At 38.7% G+C, this 21149-nt stretch overlaps 1 long non-coding RNA gene across 1 annotated transcript; it reads left to right on the top strand.

Moving 5' to 3' along the window:
- Positions 1 to 17945: 17945 nt before the first annotated feature.
- Positions 17946 to 19996, top strand: LOC103264787. Its single transcript, XR_504595.1, has 3 exons — positions 17946 to 18081; positions 19761 to 19806; positions 19893 to 19996. It is a non-coding gene; the product is annotated as an uncharacterized LOC103264787 (long non-coding RNA).
- The last annotated feature ends 1153 nt before the right edge of the window (positions 19997 to 21149 follow it).

Raw genomic sequence — 21149 nt, 5'->3', positions numbered from 1 at the left:
TTTTCTAGTGTAGTAGAAATAAAGAACAAATGAGCCAGTTAGGTGTGAAACATGATCTTTGACTCGAGGTTTACTATTTTAATCCAGAAATAGAGATAGATCTTGGAAAAAACTTCTCAGGCAATCCCCACCATTGATAGCCAAAATATAAATTTTGAACAGTTTTTATAATTAAACATTATCATACATTTTCTGACTACCAAACTAAAGGTCAGTATGGTGTTAAGCCCTCATTAAAAACCTTTCATAAACCAGGCTCGGTGGCTCAGCCTGTAATCCCGGCGCTTTGGGAAGCTGAGGTGAGTGGATTGCCTGAGCCCGCGGGTTCGAGACCCGCCTGGGCAACTTGACGAGACCTCATCTCCACAGTAAACCAAAAATTAGCGGGTGTGGTAGCGCGCCTGTAGTTCCAGCTACTTGGAAGACTGAGGATGAAAGATCGCCGGAGCCCAGCAGGTCGAGGCTGTGGTGGCCGGGAGCGGCCACGGCACTCCAGCCTGGGTGACAAGGTGAGACTCTACTCAAAGAAGAAAAAAAAATCTTTCATAAATGCCAAAAAATTGAGAATCACTGATATAAAATGAAGATTTTACAGAATTTCTTCCAAATATTTATCCTATTTTTAAAGCACCATTTAATAACCCATCCTTCCTTCTGAATGGGCTTGTGAATTGCTCCGATCTGAAAATGCATGTTGAAATCTAATTGCTCTTGTAATAGTATTAATAGAGGAGACCTTTTAGAGGTTGATTTGGACATGAGGGTTCTCCATCATGGGTGGAATTGGTGCTGTTATAGAAGGGTGAGCTGGGTGCCCACTTGCCCTGCTTCACCTCACGCCTTTCTCCATGCGATGATGCAGCAAGAAAGCCCTTGCCAGATGCTAGCACTTCTGCATTGGACTTTCCAGGCGCCAGAACCATGAGTCAATAAATATCTGCTCATTATGAATAGCCCAGTTTATGGCATCTGTTATATCAGCACAAAATGGACTAAGCTATGGATCATCAATATTTCTGAGTTCTACAAATCACTCTATAAAAAAGATACCTGCACACATATGTTTATCGCAGCGTTGTTCACAATAGCAAGAACCTGGAAACAACCATGCTGCCCATCAAAAGAGGACTGGATTAAAAAATGTAGTACATATACACGATGGAATACGCAGCCATAAAAAAGAACAAAATCATGAATTTCTCAGCAACCTGGATGGAACTAGAGTCTATAATACTGAGTGACCTCTCACAGAAACAAAGATCCGAATATCACATGTTCTCACTCATATAATGGACCTTGAACATCCAATGTAATACTATAAGAAAATGACTGACGGGACTGGGAAACTATGGTGGGGGGAGGCGGATGGGATTAACAGTAGCAAATATCTGTCTGGGGATGGGGAAACACCTCCTATCAACAGGGTGCCTGAATGAAACCTAATTGTACACCTAACCCTTAACTGTACCCCACAAAACCATAATAAAAAATATTGATTTAAAAAATATATATATTTCTGAGTTCTTTTATGTATTTTCATCCATCTCGTCTTCTGCAATATTCCTTTGTTCAGTGTGGATTTTTTTTTTCTGTGTGCCAAAACTATAATAATTTACTATGAGGTTATTATAAATTTTACTACAGGTAAAGGGAAGCTTATTTCTCCTTCTTCTGGATTATTGGTTTTCTTTTCTTTTCTTTCTTTTTTTTTTTTTTGAGTAGGAGTCTCACTCTGTCGCCTGGATTGGAGTACAGTGGCCACTCCCGGCCACCGCAGCCTCGACCTTCTGGGCTCCGGCGATCCTTCCGCCTCACCTTCCAAGTAGCTGGAACTACAGGCACACGTTACCATGCCCGGCTAATTTTTTGATTTTAATTGTAGAGAGGAGGTCTCGCCAAGTTGCCCAGGCGGGTCTCGAACTCGCGGGCTCAGGCAATCCATTCACCTCAGCCTCCCAAAGGCGCGGGATTACAGGCTGAGCTACCGAGCCCGGCTTGGATGACTGGTTTTCAAACACAACTTTCTTGGATCTTTCCAGCTTTTTTCATAGGCTGTCTCCTGGTCAGCTGCGTTTGTCCTTTAAAAAACATTTTGATCATCCAAGCTTACTCTTGGGACCGCTCCTGACTTGACTTCAAATGACTTCGGGAACAATACTATTATTATTGGTATATATAGACATTTCCGCAGCCCTATCCCATGAGAGAGCTTTATAAAGGCCCTTTAAGTAACACAACATACCGGAAGAATATGTTCGCTTATAAGCATTTGTCTTAAGTGAAATTTTGTTCATTTTTCTCCTCCCTACTTCCCTTCCTTCCCTCATTTCTTTGTCTTCATTTTTGTTTCTTCCTATTCTCCCTTGAACTCAATTAATCAGGTGTGCTCTCCTTTATGCTCATAATTTCTTTATGTTAAAGTCACCAATGACCTCTGGTTTGATTACACCGATGTTATTTCTCATATCTCTTCTTATTTGAACTGGCAACAGTTTTTCCTGAAGCATTTTCTTCTCTTCTCTTCTTTGACACCTCACTTACTTGATATTCCTGCTGATTTGCCGGGCAGCTATTTTTCTGGGTCTTTCTCCCATCTCTGATTTCTAAATGTGAGAAGGTCTTGAGCCTGGTTCGTGACTCTCCACTACTTCTTTGATCCCATCTCCTAATACTCTTTACCTTATTTCTTCACTCTGGTCACAATGGTGGCCTTGCTATTTCTAGAAACAGCAGATAAACTTTTGCATCAAGACCTAAACTCCTTTTTTTTTTGGTCTGCCTGGAATATATCCTTCATATGTCCACATGGTTCGCTATCATATTCTTCTGGTTTTTATTCAAAAATCAATTCTCAGTGAAGACTTCTCTGATCAACCTGTTCACAATCCTTACACATCCACCCTTTCCCAGCTATTGCAAATTGTGTTTTTCTCCATTTTATTTTTTCTTTTTAGAATTTAATACTATCTTGAATAAGACAAACATGCAAATCCACATACACACCTACCTTATTTATTTTTGTCTCCTCTTCTAAAAGTGCTATGAAGCCAAGGGTTCTTGTATTTGATCAAATACATTATATTCAACACCTGAAAACAAGTTCATGGCTCCAGTGAAATAGTCATTATTCGTTTGCTGGATATATTAATGAATAAATTTCACATCTTCTGTCGTTAATGTTACCTCTCTTTCTGTTTTAATATATTATAACTTATGCTAGCTTTTATAATTTTTTTTTTAATAATTTTTTTACCAATACAAAGTTGTCATCTTTGTTGGCTAATTATTTTTTCTGTACAGTTTTTTTAGTTTAAAACTAATATTACCATATCTGTGAAATTTTTATTCTTTCTTTTGGTAAATACACTGCCTGTTCTTTTGGCTTTAACTGTTTTGTGTGTTTTGTGTTAGCATGTCCTCTATACTAGTCCTTACATTTTAAATGGTGGCCCGGCTCAGTGGCTCAGCCTGTAATCCCGCGCCTTTGGGAGGCTGAGGTGAGTGGATTGCCTGAGCCTGTGGGTTCGAGACCCGCCTGGGCAGCGAGACCTCATCTCTACAATAAATCAAAAAATCAGCTGGGCATGATAGCACATGCCTGTAATTCCGGCTACTTGGAAGGCTGAGGCGGAAGGATCGCCGGAGCCCAGCGGGTCGAGGCTGCAGTGGCCCGGAGCGGCCACTGAACTCCAGTCTGGGCGACCGAGTGAGACTCCAACTCAAAACAAAAACAAAAAACAAAAAACATTTTAAATGGTGTCCTTATTAAGCCTATATTGTTTTTATTATATTATTATAAAATAACTATTTTTATTAAATAACTGTTTTTGATATTTGTTTTGATTTTCATAACAATGTATGCATTTATTATTTAGACATCTCTGTCTTTACAGACTACCTGTTTTAGTTTTTATCAGTCTTATTTCAAGCCACATATTTTAGAAAATTAATTTTGTATGTAGTAGGCACCACTGATTATGGAATTATCTTTTTGTTTTCTCTATTAATTAAAGTGATTGAGCTGGGCACAAAGTGTGAGGTCCACAAAATTTCCTCTCAAAGCTCTAAACATTGTCCCTGTATCTTTTTCATTAATCTCGCAAAGGGTGGACAAGTACTGGTCTGAGTTTGCTATATTTGGCAGCCATTTTTTTAGCAAGTTTTTTTTTTTTTTTCGCATATACTTTCACTTATTATATTTTTCATTAATTGAGTCTCTCATACAAGTCTCATTATTCTTGTTAGTGGGTATTTCAGATTCTGATTACTGGTTGATGTGAGTTTAAAATTTCAGTGCTATTATGCATAACTACTTTCAATGCTTCCTCTTTAATTTTTAGTGGTGAGCTATGTGACATTAAACTGAGAACTCTATTATTAGATGTAATTTTGAGACATACATTTTTAGCATGCAAAGTTAAGAACTTTTTTCTCTCATCCTTGCAAGTATTGAAGATAATATTCAAACAGAGACTAGATAGTGCATGACTCTTGTTTGGATTTAGTAGTGGAGATTTTTGAATATCATAAAGGTTGTACTAAGGTAGCCATTGCATTTTATGGGGGAAAATGTTGATAAGTTACATATTGAAAACATATACAACTGAAAGAAACCCATATGTACTTTTTTATGTGACAAATTTATAAAGGGCAATTTAACAAAATGATATAACTCCTCTAAGTCACAGTTTTAATAACTGTAAAATAAGAATATAATTGCCTCACGAGATGATAGTGAAATCAAAATGAAACAGAAATTTTAGCAACTTTTATTGAGGCAGAATTGACATATAGCAAATACATATAGTTAAAATGTACAGTTTGGGGGCAACCCCTTCGGGTCCCTTCCCACTGAGGGAGCTTTTCTGTCCTCTCAATAAATCCTGCTTTCAAAAGAGAATGTACGGTCGGATTCATTTTGACACGTGTATATACCTTGAACCCATCACGACAATTGCCGCGGTGAACACGTGTGACAACTCCCAATTGTCCTTGTTCCCTTCTGTAGACTGTCCATTGTTGCGCCTTTTCTCTGTACCCTGGGTTGCCACTGGTCTACTTGCTGTCACTATGAATCAGTTTGCATTTTCTATCACTTCACAGATATAGAATCACACAGCACGTACACACTTTTTGTCAGATTTCTTTAAGACCACATAGTTATCTTGCAATTCACTCAGGTTGTAGTATGTAACATTTGTTCATTCTTTTTTTTTTATCACTAAGTCATACTCTACTGTTTAGATATACCATATTTTTTATTCATATACTTGATGATGGACATAGGGCTGTTTGTAATTTTTAATTATTTATTGCAACAAGTTGTTGCTAAGAACATTTATGTATGAGTCTTTGTATGGGTATGCAATATCTTCATGCCCATAAAAGAAGATATGTTTAATTTTTTAAGAACTAAGACAATTTATATTAAAGTTCCTAGGGCATCCTGGAGCACAACCTAAATGGACGTGATTGCCATACTTAGAAATATAGTTATTTTGACTGGTCAATGTGGTATGACAAAATATTCAAATTTACCAAGATGTAAGTTATTAAATCAACATAAGCATATCATGGCACATGGTTCTTAAAAACTTGGACAAGGCTTGAAATAGTTAAAAAATGAATCAAGTAAATCAATAAATATGCTCTACTAGGAACATACTTATAAAATATGTGCCAACAAATTGTGAAAGATATATGGATATACAGGCAATCATTAAACTTAACTAGGTAGTGTCACATATAAGGAAGGTCATTTTGTTTAGCATAAGAAAATACTAACATTGTCAATGTAAATAATAACTGTCTCCCCAAGACATTGCCTCATATATATTATCTCAGCTAATATATTTCTGAGATAGAAACATCAGTATTAGCTCATTTTCTTTAGCAGATAAAATTTTAAAAATTGAGATTCATAGAAAAATCATGATTACATAAAACATTTGAGTGTAAACATGAAAACAAAGTGTAAAAAATATGGAATCACATGTAGGCTTGAGAGTGTTCTTGAGTCTATGCATACAATTGGTTTCTTGCTCAGTTACCTGTGTTCTCCTTAGGTTAGGTCCTAATGGAGAAGAGACTAGAAAGATGGTTATGTTATGATTTCAGAAAGGAAACCACAGAGTGAGAGTTAAAAGGAGAGAAGCAAATCCAGCGAGGGAGTCAATAAATCTTCTGCAGTGTGGACTCATTCAGAACAGCAACCGAAGCCCTGGATTCCTACGCATCTTGCTTCTTTAAGAAGATTATTTGAAGTAACGACACAGTCCAAGCTTGTTAGATTTTATATTAAAAAATTAGATAAATCTGGTTCATACTTTTAATCATTGATATTATAAAATTTTAAAATCCTGAATAGATAAAAGACTTACATTATCAAACAAAATTGACACAATTGCCTAATTGCTGGTAATATCAGATAAAAGAGAGATTAGACTAACATTTCAGAGCATATGAAATGAAAGACAAATTCAAATGGGTTGAATAGGAAGAAATAAAGAACAGCAATATGAAATAAGCAGAAAAAAAATCACTAAACTCAACCATTGCATTTCAGCGATTCACTGAAGACCAGAGTAGTAATTTCCTTAAGATCATTCAGTGTGTTAATAATCGAATTTTAGCATATTAGTAAAAGATTTTGTGCCCATTCACTCATTCCGTCATTCGTTCATAATGTACCATCATCATGTGTACATCATATGACAAGATGCTCATGTAAACCCTATAACATCTTTCAAGGGAAGACCCTCTCACTTGCCATCAATTGTATATCCACTCAGGTATAGTTCATGTTCAAACTTCCCGTTAAAACATCTTGGATGCTCTGCCTTCTGTAGTAGCTCATTGTCCTGTTACAGATAAGAAAATTGTCAACTAAGGATCATTGCCCAGTCTGCCATCCAAAGAGATGGTTTTCTCAGCTCAATACATTATGAATGGAAGACTTAGTTTCCATGAAGCTCTAGGCAGTCTCACGGTCCTGGCTGGATTCCTGCCTGCAGGGCTCCACTCAAACTAGTTCCGGCTTTCTCTCCTGAGAGTGGGTGACACTGAGGTGGAAGGAATGAATATGAGCTAAGAGCCCTGAAATCCAAACACGACAGCTGCCTGTTACATGGACTTGCTATGAGGTTCCAGGTTTTAATTTTTTTTTAAATTTGTCTGTACTACAAATTTTTCATATGCAAAAATAGAAATTATTATAACTTCTCAGTATTGTCTTGATGATCCTGTATGTTCTTGTAAATTGCCTAGTAGGAGAGACATAATGGAGTAGTGCTTCATAAATACTAATTCCCTTTCCTTTCTGCATCAGCCTAACCTTGACTCTCACATCCAATTCCTATACTGAGCCAAGTTCCCTCCTTATACTTTAAACTCTCTTGCTGATTTGAAACCTCTGTACATCTTTGGATGTGCACGGTCATGTTCACTGTATACTTTTACTTTATTTTAATTGAAAAACAAAACAATTATTTAAAAAGATTTCCACTCATAACACTCAACATGCTGTCATCTTGAAATATTCTTCAATTTCATGTTGAATGCACTATGATGGTATGTGACTTTCATGCCACTTGAGGATGTTTTAGTTGTCCAATAGTGAGAAAGTCTACTTCTGATTAAAAAGTGGAATTAAGAAGAATTCTTCTGCTTTTAAAGTGTTAACTTTGGTGAAACAAATGTTTTTCCCTTTTAAAATGTAAAAAGATTTGTCATTTCAATTCTTGTTCTGCATTATATGTAATGTTTCAAAATAGGATTTGTTTTAATTTATAAAACAATACATTTTCATAGTTTTGCAATTAGTGATGATATTCTATTTATTCTAGGTCATTTATAATATTTAATATCATGTATTTATAAGTATTTGTTAGAGTAACATAGTATTACATTTACACATTATCTTAATAGCATAGGGCACATAATTTTATTTAATAAAAGTTGAATAATGTGCAGTGTCTTTCATTTATAACTGTTCTCTTTAAGCAGCATCCTTAGAATTACATATGTGAAAATTTTCCATTTACTATTTTGTCAATGGAAAAATAGTCTAACCTCATTGACATCAACAAATTCATAATAAGTTTATGAAGCAGAAGTTTTTGGTTGTCATTTAACTACATTAAGGAAAAATATGCACATTTTTACAAACTATGAAACAGCAGTGCTAAAATGCAGCCATTTGAAACACAAGGTGATAACTTCAAGTATTTTCACTGACTTATTTTCAATAACAAAACATTGCACCTCCAGTCTCATATTTTTATTCTATATATATACTATAGTAGCAATTTACTGTAATAACCTTGAACCAAGATTAATGTCCCAGTTATAACATTTGGGTTGAAAAAAATTCTAAAAGATATGGAAGAATTCTCTAGCTTTGAGCATATAATGCACTATTTCTCTGGAATCTTCCATTTGATCTTGCCTTGTAATAATTAACTACTCAAGTAGCTGCTGGAACCATGTTCAGCTACCAAGAAAATAGGTTACTCTTTGTTAATGGAGAAATGATATGTGTAAGTGCCGCAGGGATGTCAGAAATTCATGGAGTTTAAAGCCACGAAGGCATCAAGTTCTTCAGTGGCCTTAAATATAAGAGATGACACTAGGTCCCCATCTATTTACATAGCACAAGCTAACCCTTCACAGAAGGCTAGAAGGATGGCCCTGAGATTTTTTGACCAGTCATCGTTTATTGACAAGTGTGATCATTGGAAGATGACTTTTTAAAGAGGTGCAAATATAAAAAAATGACATAGAATTATATGATTGAAAGATCTACTGGCTACTCATTGATCATTTAAAAACATTAGTATGTATAACAGGAATATCAATAGTAGTATCTAAATCCAGAAAAATCTTTGAGCTAGTTTATTGATTATAATAAATTTATATCAACCTGCTATCATAAAGGAACCTGGCTAGATCTTATAACAAATATATTTAAACAGATTTTTTTCCTAACACATAGTGTATTGTAAGTGAATCGTTGGATAAATTCAAACTAAGGATTTTATATAACTGATTTCCTTTGCACAAGTCATGTCAAAATATTGTCCTTTAATAAACCTAGGCAAAAGTTTTATCTGTCTATAGCTGTTTGTGAGTAATTCTTAACCAAGCATTTATGATAAGAATAAGCCAGAAGAGTTTTAAAAATTGAATAATCTTAAAAAAAAGCAATCACATATCAAAGTAGGTCATTATGATCTTCCTTCAGGTTGTTGACAGCAAAACATTATTGGTCTATTTCCTAAAAATTTGATTCACATGTTTCAACAATGTCGGAGGATAGCCTGGTTAGCATGACACATGATTCTTACAATATGGCTATGCTGAAAAGAAACTGACAATTCCAGTGGCAATAAAAGCCCATAAGACATTGAATACAAATGTCTTATGGGCTTTTATTGTATTCATAAATGGCATAAAATCATTATTATAAGTGACCCTCATCAAGAATTGACATGTCAAAGAATTTTATTTTATTTAATTCTGAATAACTGGATGAGGAAGGTTATTTTGCTATCTCCTCTTTCTGAACCCAAATGCTATACACATATATATATATTTTTTATTTGAGTTGGAGTCTCACTCTGTCGCCCAGACTGGAGTGCAATGGCCGCTCCCGGCCACCGCAGCCTCGACCTGCTGGGCTCCAGCGATCCTTCCACCTCAGCCTTCCGAGTAGCCGGAATTACAGGAATGCGCTACCACGCCTGGTTGATTTTTTGATTTATTGTAGAGATGAGGTCTCCCTGCAGGCGGGTCTCAAATCCGCGGGCTCAGGCAATCCACTCACCTCAGCCTCCCAAAGGCGTGGGATTACAGGCTGAGCCACCGAGCCCGGCTTACACATATTTTAATTAAAAAAATTAGAGTCTGCGTGAAAAATGAGTGAGTTTAACACCTAAGTTTATGTGTATATATGTATCATACAAAAGGGACCCATAAAAAACCAGAATTATCTTTTGGAGGGCAGAAACCTTGTAGTACAGACTTCCACTGCTAGGTGAGAGTTTAGAAATCCACTGGCAGCAGTTAGCATTGCGGTGAGAGGCTGTGTTGTGCTTCAGTGAAATTTTTTTTTTTTTGAGATTCTTTCAACATTTGCCCGTTTCACGATCAGTGATTAACACAAACAATCTGCCCACACAGCACTGCGTGTTCAGAGTTTTTGACCAAAAAAGGCATGAACCCCATGCCCCACCTTCCTTGTTCACCCAATCTCAGCCCAAAGAACTTTTTGTTTGTTTGTTTCTCCAGGTGAAAAAATTCCTCAAAGGGAAACATTTTGTTGATGGGAAAGAGTTGAAACAAAAAACCACAGAAGCACTAAGGCATCAAAATTGGCGAATTAAAAAATTGTTTTGAGCAGTGGAAATAGCGTTTTGATAAGAATATTGCATCCAATGAAGAGTACTTGGAAGGTGACAGAAATTTAAATATATAAGAATAAATTTCAATATTTTAGTAAATAAATTCCAGTTTTTGGGGGGTCCCTCTCTTGCATAACACCTTGGTTTGCATATGTACATATATGAATGCATAAGTACATATATGCGTGTAAGTATAATCACACCAGATATTGTGTGCAAGCACTGGAAAAAAAATGTCCTATCTGGTAATGTAATATGTGAATATGTGGGCAAAATGCATTTTCTTCTTCCTAAAGTTGTTAACATAGACACAAAATACCTAGCTGCATTTAAATGTGGGTTTCTGAATTCTTTCACCAATGAATTCTCCTCCTTGGCAATACTATTTCTAAGAACTATTTGCAAACGTCCTTCTTAAAAGTCTCTATGAATTTAAAGAAAACACACTGGGAGACAGAGAAGGGTGGGCAGGGACTATGGTTTGCACTTACTGTTGATATGATAGCCACTTGCTTTTTCTAAGACTCTACCTTAGAAAAATCTTAAAAAAATATATAATAAAGATTTTAAAAATTGCTTTCTCATTTTTGTTTGCAAAATTAGAGAATTCGTTGGAGTTTCTTTGGTTGTGACGTACCTCCATACTCTGTTATAATTATTTCATATTATTTGTTTATTGAGGCATTTATTTGTAAATAAGTTTTAGACACAGAATTGCTTTTTGAGGCACAGGAATACTGAAACTTGCGATTTTAAAACCATAGAACTAAGCCTTTATTTTCTAGCGCTTATCCAACACAAAGAGTTCCTACTAGGTGTTAGGTACTCAGCTAAGTGACTATATTTTAAAGTTAGACTAAAAAAAAAAAAAATCCCATCTCAAGGAGCCCTAAGCCTAGTAAGGGAGACGACAAGCAATCCAAACCTGCTCGAGAATTCTACACAAGTCTTCTTGAGGTTGGGATATGCCAGACAGGTCTTAAATAATTGACAGAATCTCTTAGGAGTGAAACAGAGAAGGAGGAGGAAGAGATAGGAACAGTGTGGGCAAAGACAGAGAGCCCTAGGTGAGCATGTGGCAAACACCAAGTATGCAGGAGGCTTGGAACATTGTCTGACAGTCCATGCCCCGGAAGCTGACCCTGAACCAGAAATTCCCATCAAAGTGGTCTGTATGAAACATACAGATGTTGTAGATTTTGTCTCTCTTTACTGAGTCTGTGATTCTTAGTCTGTTAAGTGGAGACTTCTCAGAAGTGTCCCCAGAAAACTTGCAGGGGACTGGGACCATGAAACAAAGGAGAGGATGTTGTATTAGTCAGAGTGTTCCAGGGAAGCAAAATTGTATTCATCCCTGTCTCTCTGTCATTTATATCTATACAGAGAAAGATTTATTTTCATGAATTGGCTCATGTAATTGTGAAGGCTAGTAAGTTGAAAATCTGCAGGGCAGCCTGGTAGGCTGGGCACCCAGGAAAAAGCTGATACTGCAGCTTGTGTCCAAAGGCATCTGCGGGAAGAATTCCTTCTTTCTTAAGCAGCCTTAGTCTTTATTCTCTCAAGGCCTTCAACTGACAGAATGAGGCTCATTCGCTTCAAGGAAGGTAATCTGCTTTACTCAAAGTCACTGACTTAAATGTCATCTTATCCAAAAAATACTTTTACAGCAACATCTAGACTAATGTTGAACCAAATAGCCGGGAGCCTCGGCCTAGTCAAGTTGATGCATGAAATTAACCATCCCATGAGCCAAGCTAAACTGGCTCCATCCCACTTGGCAGTTCTGACCACAGCCTAGGTCACATGTTTAGGATTATCCCAGACAGGAGACAAGTAGTTGGTAAATATGTCTATCCTCTCCCTCCTGCAATTATTAGCTAAGAATGACTGTTGTGGGGACATCATTCTCAGGTATTTGTGTGAGCTGACAAAACATTCCCAACAACTTGAAGACCTCCCTCTAACAAAAACATACATATAGATGCTGGCTGTTGGAATGACAGCACGCCTGTAACCACATTCCCTCAAAGATAAAGAGATCAGCGGGGTATGTGTGGATCACCAAAAATCTTTGCATGGGCTTGAGGACTTGGAGAAAACAGCTGAGATTTTAGATGTAGACCAGTATCAAATCATGAAGAATTGGGGGCCATATCCAAGAATGTGGATTTCCTGTAAAGGTAATTTAGTGCCAGAATGTGTCAGGGTCATCCTGCAGGGGAATTCTCATTCGAGCTAATAATCTATTATCTCCAGAATCTCCAATTCAGGAGGTCTAAAATCAGCCCTGCAATCTGGTTTAGGATCAGTGTTCCAGGCGTTGGAAGCCTCAAAGGGCTTTGCACAGACACAGAACACGATCATGTCGACTCTTTACAAAGTGCACACTTGCACTAGTTTGAAGGAAGACAAAACTGTAAGAAATGATTCTTCTTTACTGCCTTTTTTTTTTTTTTTAGACGGCGTCTCACTCTGTCGCCCAAACTGGAGTGCAGTGGCCACTCCTGGCCACCTCAGCCTCGACCTGCTGGGCTCCGGCGATCCTTCCAAGTAGCTGGAACTACAGGCGCGTGCTACCATGCCTGGCTAATTTTTGACTTACTGTAGAGATGAGGTCTCGCCAAGTTGCCCGGGCTGGTCTCGAACCTGCGGGCTCAGGCAGTCCACTCACTTCAGCCTCCCAAAGGCGCGGGATGACAGGCTGAGCCACCGAGCCCGGCTCTTTACTGCATTAAAGTGGCAGGTGTGAAGGCACTATGTGAGAAGAACATTAATATATTTAGGTGACAAATTCAACAGCAGTGTTTGAAGTGGGACAGGAAGAAGAAAAAGATTAGTGAGTGATACCTTCCAAGTCACTGGCTTGGGAGATGGATAAGACAGGAATGTCTAGCCCTGCAATGTTGAAGACGGAAGCAGAATTTCCTGGGAAAGTTGTGAATGAGATTTGAGGGGTCAGTGGGATATCAAGAAAGAGACAGTTATTAGTCAGGTAGAAAGCAAGTGACAGAGAAGAAGTTTCCAGGCTGAGTTATTAGTATAGATTGAGTATTGACGGACACTTTGGCCCTCAGGCTAAACCCATTCTTCAGGTGTTTGGCAAATAAAGTTTTTGGGAAAACAGCCATGCTTTGGTTTACATATTGCCTGTGGCAGCGCCCTCTCTACCGCTGTGGATAACAGATTCCTTTGTTATGATGGATACCTATGGCCCACCCCATGTGCTGCCCACCTGCCTCTTTTCATCAAACGTTTGCAGCCGCTGGCTAAGCAGGGCAGTGGCTGAATTTGTGGACATGGATACATTGCCAAGGGATGTGTGTGGCGTGGCAGAAAAGATACAAATTAAAAATAAGATAAAATAAAATAAAATTTCCCAACCTGGGGGGGAAAAAAAGAAAACATAGGATGTGGAAGGAAGAAAGGAATCAGACTGAAAACCACAGGCTTCTTGAAAAAAAGCTGTCATTTCTAAATCTAGTTTTATCTCTGTTTTATTCCACCTATATTTTTCCTAGTTGCCAAATAAGCTAGATGGGGAGAGAAAAACAGACACGGCTCTTGGTCTCATTTTCTTTCCTTTTTCCTCTTTTTTGCAATGTCCTTTCTAGAAAGATGGCACTTGGTGGAGGAAACAACAAAGACCATTCTGGAAGTCGTGTGTTGCTTTCACAATGGAGGAATGTTCTGAGAAACGTGCTGTTAGGCGGTTTCATCGCCGTGTGGACATCGTAGAGTGTACTCACACACACCTAGATGGTGCAGCCCACTGCACACCTAGGCTATATGGTGTAGCCTATTGCCCGTAGGATACACGCCTGTGCAGCATGTTACCGTCCTGAAGACTGTAGGTGAGGGTAACACATGGCGAGACTTATGTACCTAAATAAATCTACATAGAGAAAAGGTCCGGTGAAAGTATGGCATAAGAGATAAAAAAAGGGTCTACCATGAACAGAGCTTGCAGGACTGAAAGCTGCTCTGGTGGGTCAGTGAGTGATGGAGGGAGAACTTGCGGGTCTAGAACATTGCTTTGTGCCGCTGTAGACTTTAGAAATGCAAAAACAAGTAATCCAAACCTACTCTGCACACATAGGCCACACTACATAGATTTGATTTTTTTGCTTCAATCCTAAATTAACCTCAGCACACTGTAACTTTTTTCCTTTATACCCTTTTAATCTTTAAAAACTTTTTGGCTCTTTGGAAAAACATTCACTTTAAAACACAAACACATTTTGCAGCTGTACAAAAATACTTTTTCTTTATGTCTTTATTCTGCGAGCCTTTTTCTATTTTTAATTTTTTCCTCTTTTACTTTCTAGATTTCTTTTTTGTTAAAAGAGAAATCACAAGCACACTCATTAGCCTGGGTCTACACAGGGTCAGGCATCACGGTCACTGTCTTCCACTTCCACATCTTGTCCCCAGGAAGGTCTTCAGGACAAATGACATGCTTGACGCTGTCATCTTCTGTAATGACAATGCCTTCTTCTGGAATGCCTCCTGAAGGACTTGCCTGGGGCTATTTTACAGTTAACTTTTATAAGATGTAGAGGCAGCATACTCTGAAGTAATGACAAAATATCGTCAATACATTAACCAGTAGCATCATGTCATTATCAAGTATGATATATGATACATAATGGTGTGTGTCCTATTTTTAAATGACTGGTAGCATGGTATGATTTGTTTGCATGGGCACCCCCACAGACACAAGCGATGTGTTGCATTATTGCATCCCCACGGCTACGATGTCATCAGGCTCTTGGGATTTTTCAGCTGTCCTGTGGTCTCATGGGCCCACCATCCGTGGGCGGACATTGAACAAAATGTCATTAGGTGGGGCATGATAAAGAAGTCGTGAGAGAGGAGATAGAAGCTACGGGAAGGTCTTGAGGGGACTTGACACCTGCGGGAATGCCCCCCTGGCCACCTCCATTATCTAATTGTTGGCTGGAAACGTGGTTAAGAACGTCCTGTCAACCCAAAATGTACTGCTAAAGGAAGGAACTTTTTGCTGTTTAAACACAGGTGCAGTAGCTTAACTAAATGTCCTAACTTGGCCTTGGCTTATTATAATACCATTAACATAGCATTTGCATTGCAGTTCTACCTCTTTCCCCAAGTGGGCTTCTCTGTGGTACTTAGGGGTAATATTCAAGATGGAGTAACTGTGGTCAAGGACCCGCATGCACAATAAGAACTGGGTCTCAGGAAGTGGGGGAGGGGGGTCAGATGTAAATGAGAGAAATGCCCCCAGGAAAGATAAAATAAAATTTATAAACTAATTCCTAGCACCAGTAACCCATTTGGGGTCCCTTCTCTTCTCTGAAGAGCTTTGTTGCTTAGTAAATTCCTTCTTTCACTCATTCTTTTGGTGTCCGCATTCCTGAATCTTCTTAGTTGTGGGACGAGAATATGAGGTTGTTGGTTTCAATTACAGTGGAGTTCAAAACTCCTGCAACGTTAGGAAGAGGTGACCCTTCCAAGTCCAGGAGCCCGTTCCGTGTCTTAGCCACCGGCCTGCGCTGCATGTATGTAGCTGTTGGGCCTTCCGTTTGGCATCCACGCTTCTTTTGTCCTCCACTATGTCCCTTTCATTTTGTTCATATGAGTTTTTTCCCAGGTAGATATAAAGAGCCAAGCCTTCTGCTTAGGAAATATTATCTTGTCTGCTTTTTCCAGGAGCTGCATACCTGCCCAATAACACAGAGCGCAGTCAACTTGTCACTGTTTGGAAAGGAGCCCTCTATTTGACTAGAAGATACAAGGAACAAATAAGCCTGGCTCATTTCTATGCCAGCCGCAACGTGATTACAGGAACGGGAGTAAGAAAAGGACATGAGTGCAAGGACACCCACGCACATGGGTTCAGGTGCCAGGTCCTTGAAACAACACCTGAAATACTGATTTTGCTTGGGACCCTGCCTCGTCTGCTACCCAGACTGGCAACATGGGATTTCATCAACGACCGTAATTCATGGGTGATTTCTCGAGGCTTCTGGACACAGTTTTTGGTTCTCTTTTTTCTTCCGTGTCCCTTGATCAAGCCTCATGGCTTGTATAATCTTCAGCATTCATAATCTAGGTAATGCACTTTGTAGAAGCAGCAGGAAAGTGAGGATGTGCAGATCTCCTTTTCCTCCCTGATGAGTTTAAAAATGCTGTCGTTTACTTCAGCTGTTGAAGATGGAACTCTCTCCATATTTAAGCAGTGGTATTCTCTTTTCATGCTGAAAGGCAATGAATTGTCAAAAATGGACATCTTGCCATGAATAAAGATGGCAAGTGAGTAGGTGACTCAGAAATGTGCTTGACAGGAGGGAAACGGTCTGCATACAGAGCATCTTCTGCTGTAAACTTGGGAGACCGAACAAGCCTGGCTGCAATGGTAGCCATCAGGTACCTGGACAGGAGCTCACAGTGTGCTCTCAAGATCCCCACGTGGCTTACAGAGCCTCTTCTGTGTGTTCGTGTGAGACTCTGATTCAGTTCTCTGACAACTTGGGCATGCGTTGATCTTGCTTCCAGATGGCTTTCCACCATCAGAATCCTGCTCAGAGGAGGAAATAGTTGGATACTACCCTTGAAGAAGTGTCTTCTTTAGTGCTGGAGTCAAGGATCCCGTGTGTGTCTGACTCACGTCCTATTCCAGAGACCTTCACTGGCACCTGAAGGCTGCTCCTGGGATCTGGGAAGGAAACAGAATTCACGGAGAAAGGACTCGATGTCCCTTATGTTCAGAAAGACCTTGTATTCTCTTAAGGAAGCATCATTGGTAAACTTCCTGGTTTTCCATTTCTTTATCTTTCAGAGTTGCTTTTAATGAATTAGCTGATAAGATGTGGAATTCCTGGTACAAAGTAAGAAAGTAAGAACTCAAGAGAACCTGCTATGACTGCAAAGCATACTGTTAACATTCATAGCACATGCAAAGTACTGGTTGTTCCATTGTTCCTGTAGATAGCTTGTTGCCCTATAAATGTTATGACTTTTGGTCTATTCTTTTTTCTCCATCCATTCTGGCCTCTTTCATTAGTAATGTATCTATGAGTCAGTTCAGAGGGGAAATGACCATCATTATAAAACCACAAGTCCAAGTGCGGCAGCAGTTTGCAGCGGACTCAACAGGTAAGTGTGCCCAGGACAGCCCAGCTGTACTCACTGGGGCTCCCAGGAGCCTGGCAGCGAGCCTCCCTCCCGTGCTGCCATCAATCTGCTTCTCCTTCCTTTAAAAAAAGTTCTAAAAGAACAAAGGCTGGGCGCAAAGCTCAGGCACTGGGAATTTGGGGTTGGTTGTATTTTCTATGAAATATGTATTGTTTTTAGCTTATAGTTAATATTGCATTTACCTGGAAATGTGAATAAAATTAACATTACGAACTGAGACTATTTTGTGAGAAATAATTCTGATTAGTACAAAAATGGCTTGAAGAAAATGTATGGTCATTTAAAAAAAAAGTGTTTAGGAACACAAGGGTGGAAGAATGATGTTATCAAGGGTTAACATTGTAACTTTTTTATTTTGTGGAATAGATACTGACGTGTGAGTTTCAGCCACACTTCCCAGCTGGTGATGCCACAGGAAAGCCCCCTGCCTGGACCCCAGAAACCTTAGTGAGGCAACGAGAAAGGGGAGATTGTCATCATGGCGATGACGGGACAGGGACCAGTGTGGGTAAGGCTGCACCTCAGGCTCTCTGTTCTCCCTGTCTGGGAAGTTGTGCAGGGAATCTAAAAGAAGAAAATCAGATTCCCCTCACTTATTTTTAATTCACTACTGCTTGCCCTGGCGTTAATTCTGGGCTTTAACAGAAGTATGTTTTTTGCCGTGGACTCTTCACCTTTTTTCTTCACTTGTTCATTCATTAAATTCGCTGATCGAGCAAGGTTTCCCCAAGGCCTCATTTTGGAGAAGATTGCTACAGTCATTGATGCAGAGATTATTAGGACAATTCTCATTCCCCCAAGAGTTTACAGTCTTGACATGTTTTGCAAAAACTTGTTCGTTCACCTTATTCTAAATGGTGGTGATGGTGGGGGTAGAGGGCTCCCCCCTCCCCCCTAGACATTCATGGGCAATGTCTAGGAAGTTTGTGAGGACTGAGTGGGAGTGATCCTGGCATGCAGGGCGCAGGAAGGCTGCAATCTATCCTACAGTGCATAGACACACTCCCAATATTATCAAGTATTATCCAGTCCCAGAGGAGAAACTCGGTTCTTAACTGTTGCTTTGAACTGAATTTATCCTTTACTTAGTGCAATTCTTTACATATAATAAAGGTATCTGCTACTGACACATTGTATAGTATTTAATAAATACCTGTCAAAAGATTAGTAATATTAAACTAGATTAAATTCAATGGTGAGTATGAGGAATGGTGGAGAGAACTGGATTTGTATCTTGGCTCCATAATTGAGTGTTTGTGTTGCCTTGACCAAGTTTCTTAACATTTCAGAGTCTTGGTTTTAACCTAACATAGGACATTAATACTCATTACTGTACTTAGTGTTGAATAGCATATCATATATGTGCACAATAGTTTCTTATAATTATTTCCTATCTCTTTTATGTCTGGACAAGTTTCCCAAGAATGAATGGATGACTTTTAAATTGATGATCTTGCATTAGATATTTTAGAAAATACCATTTCTGGGGTACATGTTCCATTTTTTTAGAATGACATTTTTTTTCTGGCTACTGTTTCCTTTTTTTCCCTTTATGTGTGTTGTTATAGCCTTACAGTAGAAGGACTGAGTCTGTATTGGGGTCTGTAGTGCTACCTGTTCTTTGTATGCAAAGATGTAAGCACTAAATGCTCCAGATGGCACCACAGATGCAGAAAGGTTAAGAGATATAATCAATTGTCATACCAGGGAGACACGCAACGTGATTTCAAGTTTACTGTGAGTCCCCACTGACTGAATTAGAATGTCATGTTCTGTGACAGGACAGTAATAGATTAGATGCGTGTTCCTCTCTGCTCTTCTGGATAAGTAAAAAGAAAATGCAGCCGTGAACCACCTCATTCAGTGGCCAGGACATCCATGATTGAAAATGTCCACTCACACTCTTCACCTCACGGTTCAAAGTATTTAAGCTCAGGCAGTGGCATCTGCTCTGTGAGGGGAGCAAATGAATCATAATAGTGTAAGAACATGCCAGAAGATCTGGGCCCAGAGAGGAGTGCAGAGAGGAAGAGCATTCCAATTCTGAAGGGGTGAGCACAAAGGCTGCTTTTAGCTGAAGCAGGAAGGCAGCACCTGGGGCGGGGCGGGGTGGGGGTGGTGTACTGCTTAGTAAAGAGGGAACAAATGGTCACTTGACATTTGAGTCTTTTCTCCCACGTATCTCAGATCCATAACTTGAGGAAAATGGCTCTTAAGAAGTTTTCTTCCACAGGTAAGAAAGAATACCATGTGCTATGTAAGTAGACTCATAGCTGCAAACCTAAAGCATTTCAAAATTATTCTTTTTTTTTTTTTTAGCAAGCCTGGGTCATGTACTTCTCTTCTTAATGGCTAGACTTTTGATCATGTAATATCAAAATAGTAACATATCATGATAGGATGACTTGGCCATTCAGTGATGGTACAAAACATTGGGGAAAAAAGTTTGGAAGAGAGTGACTATGGTAAGTTATTGCTCTTGGAACTATAAGAAAGATAATTTCATTTTAGAACTGGTTTTATGAAGTGATTCACTTGACATCACATCGTGGCAACTGAAAGTAAAGATTCTGGAAGAGAAAATCGTCAGTCTTCGATATGGCAGGCATGTGCACTCAGCTCCAAGACTCACATTTTTGATGAACTAGAGTGAGTTTTACTCTACCCCGACATTAAGTGACAGTATAGTCAAGAAAAATAAATGGGAACCAGTGTTTTCACTGATACTGCTGTTGACAATGTGTTAAATCTTCCCAGATAAATTAAAGAAAATTTACAAAGTAGCTTGAAAAACTATTCAAAATTATTGCATTAAGATGCATGTCCAAGTGGCTTTTGACTCGATTCCCTTGGAATACCATTGCTAATAAAATTTTAAGAAGGCTTAAAGTGAAAAAAGGCATCGGGACTTAATGCTGTCTTCCTTGGTTTTCTTGAATTTATGGAATATGTTTTCATCTTTTAGTCATAGTTCTGTTTTTAAATAACTCTGTTCTGCTCCATGAGAGACATTTCAGGTCTAAATGTATGCAACCAAATTATCTCTTAACCCTCATTTTCCAACTGCAGTTCAATCAATGTACTCCAGATGGCATACAATGATGATAAAATTATGCATATGTTGCATTGAGGGATTGAATATGCAAACAGAAGGGCCTGGTTAACTAAGGCTTTCAAAATGCCTTCAGGACTTCAGCATTCTACCCCATAATGGAGAAAAAAAAACCAGATAATGTTTTGCTTGGTTTTAGGATTTGACATTTTCAATATAGCAAAAGGAAATGCAATTATAATCCATATCAGTCCACATGAAATGCTGCCAATGTCAATATAAAAGTCAATGTTTTCCTACAAAAACGTTTGTCCATAGTGATGCATTTTTACCTTAGTTTATTACCAACATTTCTCAGTTTATACCAGCTCATGAAAAATTAAATGGGAAGAACCAATCACAATGGATCTATTTAATAACTTGGTAAGCGTTTAAGAATACATGATTGTTAAGGCAGGTTGTCCACTTTTGTTTGCATAATTTCAGAAAAACAATATTTGGGGAACTATATAAAAATTTATAAA

Source organism: Carlito syrichta, unplaced genomic scaffold, assembly GCF_000164805.1.
Source record: "Carlito syrichta isolate Samal-C Ts95f unplaced genomic scaffold, Tarsius_syrichta-2.0.1 Scaffold305724, whole genome shotgun sequence".
Taxonomy (NCBI): domain Eukaryota; kingdom Metazoa; phylum Chordata; class Mammalia; order Primates; family Tarsiidae; genus Carlito; species Carlito syrichta.
The sequence above is the reverse complement of the archived record's forward strand: the minus strand, read 5'-3'. Positions and strand labels throughout refer to the sequence as shown.